A 6,074-nucleotide genomic window follows, 5' to 3' on the forward strand; every position below is an offset into this window, starting at 1 on the left:
ATTTAAATAAATGATGTGCGATGTTCTCGTTTTATATTTTAAGTCATTAAATCATAGTTTGAATGTTCTCAGATATGTTTGAAACCAATATACCAACAAAATTATGTTTAAGAGGATCATGTTCCTAATTAATATTAAGCAGCGAAAACCTGTTACAACATTGATAATTAATCTGTATATTATAATGAGTTCTGAAGGATCACGTGACACTGAAGCGTAATTCAGCTTTGATCACAGAAATTAATTAGCTTATATTTTAAAATATATTCACATAGAAAACAAATATTTTAAATTGTAGTCTATTAAAATATTTTAGAATAGAAAACCATTATTATTATTTTAAATTGCAATAATATTTTCATTTTTTTTAAACAATGCACGTTTTTTAAAACACTTTGTCATGTTTTATTGTGTTAGTTAGCTGTATTTTTTAAAGTTATTTTTAACCTAATCAAAATAACCCAACTGCAGTTTGAATGAGATTAATTGGATTGCACAATGAAAACAAAATGATTTTTGAAAATTGTTAAAAATGAGTTATTTGTCTTTGCAAATGAAGTCCATATTAGGAATATATTTGCACACAGTTCATATCTCAGGCTCAAACCCATCATCAATATTTAGCTCATATGAACAGCAGCTCTTCACCATCATAAAGATCCATTTCCATCCATGAATTACATATTGTTTCTGTTCAATTACTTATGTGGGGCTGGTTAGGAAAGTTTTGCTAACACTATGGCACATCCGGTAAGAATGTAAGGACTCTGATGGTTTCTTCTTTAACATTTATTCTCCACTGCAATTATATGTGTGTTTTTCTAGCTGCACGCACAAACTGAAAATAAACTTGTGGAGAACACTCATTAGCTCCGCACTAAACTTTATGATGCAACGCACTTCTTCATTCTAGCGGAACTACCTCCAGATGTCGCTAAACCTGTAGTGATTCGTAGTTCCAGCTGTCAATTGAAAACCCACCAATGACATTCCCTTTCCATTTTTAGTTATCACAGTCCTTCACAACAGCCGCCCCCGAATTTGCATGGTCAAATTTGTCTTTATTTAGAAGGATTTGTCTCCGTTTTGTCAGTGTTATGGACTGATGGTAATTTAATAAGGCGAGCTGCTGGTCTGGTGTATATTCTGTCCTTTATTTTGACCTCTGCTGTCCTAATCCTACCATCCGCTCCAGGGAAGACATTAGTGATCTGTCCTACTGGCCAGAGAGCTCTGGGTAGTTGAGGGTCTAGAATCATCACGATCATGCCAGGCTGTAAGTAATCAGTATCTTTCTGCCACTTAGAACGGGTCTGTAGGTTAGGAAGGTAATACCTGATGAATTTTCTCCAAAACTGATCCGCGAGGACTTGCGTGTGCTTCCATCTACGACGACTTAACAGCTCTGATTCATGGTAGACAGTCTGGGGGAGCGATGGATCAAGCCGCCCCATGAGGAGAAGATTGGGTGTGACAGGATTGGGGTCTGCAACATCAGTTGATGCATAACCCAGGGGTTTTGAGTTTAAAATTCCTTCCACTTCAATCAGCACTGTCCTTAACACCTCCTCAGTCATGCTTTGACTTTGCAAAGTGGCATATAGTGCAGACTTGATGGATCTTATTTCTCGTTCCCAAGCTCCTCCAAAGTGTGGACTGCTGGGGGGGTTGAATTTGAACTGGATTTGTTCTTTTGCCAGTTGTGCTTGCAACGAAGGATTCAAGGTTTTAAAGGCTTCCTGGAGTTCCCTTTCTCCACCTTTGAAATTAGTGCCTTGATCTGAAAGTAGCTCAGAAGGCTTACCTCTTCTAGAGATAAAACGACGCAGCGCCATCAGAAAGGAGTCTGTATCAAGACTGTATAGGAGGTCTATGTGGACGGCACGAGTGGTGAGACACTTGAAAAGGATGCCCCAACGCTTTTCATTGCGTCTTCCTAGTTTCACTGTAAAGGGACCAAAACAGTCCATACCAGTAGAAAAGAAGGCGGGCTTAAACAGTTGCAACCTAGCTTGAGGTAGGTCTGCCATTAGGGGCACAACTGGCTTGGCTCTCCATTTCTGGCAATCAAAGCAAGAGTGTTGTTGTTTTTTAACAGCTGCTCTACCTCGCAGGATCCAGAATCGGCGGCGAAGCTCTGAGAAAACTCGTTCAGAACCTGGGTGACAGAGTTGGTGGTCCATATCCTGAATAAGGAGTTGGGTTACTTTGTGAGCTGGGTCTAGAACTACTGGATGGATAGTATCTGGATCTAGCTGATCACTGCGACGAAGTCGGCCTCCGACTCGAATGAGTTGAAATACAGGGTCATATTCAGGTGCGAGGGTGATCAAACGGCTAGATGATGGTAATGGTCTGCCCATTGCTAGGCAGTCAAAGTCTTCAGGGAAGCTATCTTGTTGGGATTTTCTTAGGAGATCTATTTCTGCCAATTTATAGTCATCCGCTGTTGGATTTCCCTGTTTCCCAGCCGCCCCGTGGCCTAAAAGCACAGCTGCTTCAATTAAATCTTTAAAACTGTTGTACTGATTTGGATCTGGGAATGAGTGATTTTCAGCGACAGCTACATGATTGCAGCAGATAGATTTCCTCAGTTCACAACTGTCAATGATACCTTGGTTTGGGGTAATGGGCCAGTGGTCCTGTGGCTGCCAAAGGAATGCTGGTCCTTGTCTCCACCGATTGTCTGTTGCTAATTCTACCAAAGTTTTTCCACGGGTGATGTCGTCTGCTGGATTATTGGTAGAGTCAACAAAACGCCAGGTTTGATCATTGGTTAGTTCTTGAATCTCGGCGACTCTGGTGCCCACAAAAACTTTAAACCGACAGGAGTCAGACTGTAGCCATGTCAGGACTGTGGTGGAGTCAGTCCAGAGGAAACACGAACAGATGTCTAGCGTAAGCTCTCTATTGACAAGAGACGCTAACTGAGCACCAGTAAGGGCTGCACATAGTTCTAACCTCGGCATAGATAGCTGTCGCTTTGGGGCCACTCTTGATCTAGCTGTGAGAAACGACACTTCAACACCTCCCTCAGGGTTTTCAGTTCGTAGATACGCAACAGAACCATAAGCCTTTTCCGAGGCATCGCAGAATACATGGATTTGCCGAGTGCAGTTAGGAACATCCATCTGTGGACTTACATAGCAGCGGGGTAAATTGATCTGGGACAGGTGTTGCAATTCCCCCTGCCAAGAGTGCCAAGTCTGAAGGAGATCTTTTGGCAGTAGCGGATCATCCCATTCTCTGTGTTTTGCCCAAAGATGCTGTATGAGGATTTTGGCCCTAGTTGTGTAGGGAACAATGAAACCGAGAGGATCATATTGACTTGCTACCACTTTATATATGTTCCTCATTGTTGGTTTTGGGCAATCTAACAGACGGCACTTGTACTTTAGAGTGTCTGAATGGCACAGCCAACGTAGCCCCAGTGCCAATTCTTGTGGATCTTCTCCAGTCTGATTGAGCCAAAGCTCACTGCTCGCTGATCTGGCTTCATTCGGTAAATGACAAATGATGTCAGGAATATTGCTTGCCCACTGGCGTAACTCAAATCCACCTGTAGCTAACAGGTCTCTTAATGAATCCACAAGCAATTTGGCTTCATCCAACGAAGCCAGGCTCTGTAGACAATTGTCCACATAGAAAGATCTTTCAATAGAGTCTCGCACTTGGTCTCCTGGGTGGCTGTGATCGAATACATGCCTCTGCAGAGCGTATGTAGCACAGCACGGACTACATGTTGTCCCGAATGGGAGCACTTGCCACTCATATATATCGGGTTGTTTCTCTCTGTCCAAATTGCGCCATAAGAAACGGAGGAGAGGCTTGTCTTCTGGCAGCAATCTCACTTGGTGAAACATGCCCTTTATGTCGCTACTGATAGCGACAGAGTGCTCCCTGAATCTCAGCAGCACACCAAGTAAAGAAGACCCCAAATTTGGTCCAGGCAAGAGTAGATCATTTAGGTTTTGTCCTTTGTAGGAGAATGAGCAGTTAAAGACAACTCTGTTCTTCCCGTTGTGACTCACCATATGATGAGGGATGAACCAGGATTCTTCAGTCTCACTCAGTATCTGCTCCTGTACCTTGACTGCATAGCCAGCTTGTTCTAGCTTCTTAATTTCAGCATGATAGGCTTCTGCCTTTTGGGGATCTCTCATCAAGCGATTCTCTGTGTTGCGGAGGTTGGCCATTACCGCTTCCTTTGTGGCTTGTAGTTTTGGCATGTGCTTTATCCTGAGAAGAGGAGTGGCATAGCGCTGGATCCCATTGACATCAATCCGTTTGGTCTTTGCCTCTAACAGGTTAACTGCATCCTGATCTTGCTTAGATCTAGTGACGAGCTTCTCATTCCTGTAAGGCATTACATCCAGTTGCCAAAGTTGTTGCACATTCTTGAACAATTCGTTGGAAGGAGACATAATGGAAATGTTCAGGCACTGTTGAGTCTGAAGCTGATAATGGACAAGTTTGGAAGGACCCTGGACTGTCCAACCCAACCTCGTTCTCACTGCTGCTGGTCCACCAGAAGGACCCAAGAGCACTGGTGCAATTGGTGTGATTAAGTGAGGATAATCAGAGCCAATTAACAAGAGCGGCTGAGCTTTGTCAAGGGCAGGAATGGGCAGTCCTCTGAGATGTTTATACTTGGTTTGTAGGGCTTTGATAGGGTAAGTGTGTTCTGCTAATCCTAGCTGGTCTGCTGTGAATGCTCTGTTGATCTTAAAGACCTTTTGAGGCTGACAAGCAGGAGAAATGGAGAAGGAAACTGTATTACCTCGTATGACCTTCATGTCCTGCCGAACTGTTCTCAGTACCAGGTCCTCTGTCTTCCCACGAAGATTTAGTCTCTGAGCAGCAGCCTGAAGGAGAATTGTTCGCTCTGAGCCATCATCTAGAATGGCGAAAGTCTCTAGCACATGCTCTCCATTACGTAAAATCACTTTGGTGACTTTCAGCAATACCTGACTGCAGCCTGCTTGCCTATCCAAGTACAGAACCTCACTGGTGGGACTGGAAAGAGGAGGCGTTTCTCTGATGGGTCTATCATTGAGCTCATGTAGTGCCTCAAGATGCCTGCCTTTACAGATTCTGCAGGTTATTTTCAGACGGCACTGAGCTGCTTTGTGGGTGCGACCACAACGCCAACATTTCTTGTTTGTTTTTATCCAGTGGTTCTTTTGTTCTTTAATTAGCTGACTAAAGTTCTGGCACTGATTCAAGTAATGCTGGGTGTTGGAGCAATAGGGACAGTATGCCTTTACCTTGTCTTGAGGTCTACTAGCACTTGGATCAGACCCTTCTGTCAGTGGATTGGTGGGGGAAGAATCTGAGCTATGAAATATGGAAAATGTCTTACTAGACTTGACATCCTTACGTCTGTCTTTCCTTTGATCAGCGTATTCCCTTCTTTCTCCAATAAACTCAAAGCCACTTTCTTGAATTATCAGTTCGTATTCCAGCCACTCTGCAAAGTTCAGAAGTGTGGGGATGCGTACTCCCTGGGGATACATGTACCTCTTGAAATCAGCTCGCTGGTCCTGAGGTAACTTGGATAGTAACCTAGTAACATGTGAACCGCACTGGAGTTCAACATTACCACTTTCACCAAGTTGATCTAGCATGCCCACGAGAGCTCTGACCTTAAGTGCAAACTTCTTAAATCCTGTGGTATCATGACTGCGGATACTCAAGCCTTCCATGAGGTCAGCAATGTGGCGTAGAGCTAACTGGTGGGGCTGTCCATACTGCTCTGCAAGGGAAGCCATCGTGTCTGAATAAGGTCTCTTTGAATTCGTATAAGAGTCTGCTATCAGAAGGGCATCCTCAAATTTGAGATGATCTAGGAGGATCTGATATTTAAATCTCTCCGTGGCATCTTCCGGCAGAATATTCTCCAGGGAGATCTTCAATCTGGCAAACTCGCGTGGGTCCCCTTTGATGAAATCTGGAATTGTGGGCTTAGGACCTCGATATACTTTCTCTCGCTGAGGGTAGTGAAACTCTTCACCAGTCTCCTTGTGATACTGTATACTGACATGAGGAGGTATGGGGGGATATCTGGTCTGTCT

The sequence above is a fragment of the Barbus barbus genome (genome assembly GCF_936440315.1).
Source record: "Barbus barbus genome assembly, chromosome: 20".
NCBI lineage: Eukaryota > Metazoa > Chordata > Actinopteri > Cypriniformes > Cyprinidae > Barbus > Barbus barbus.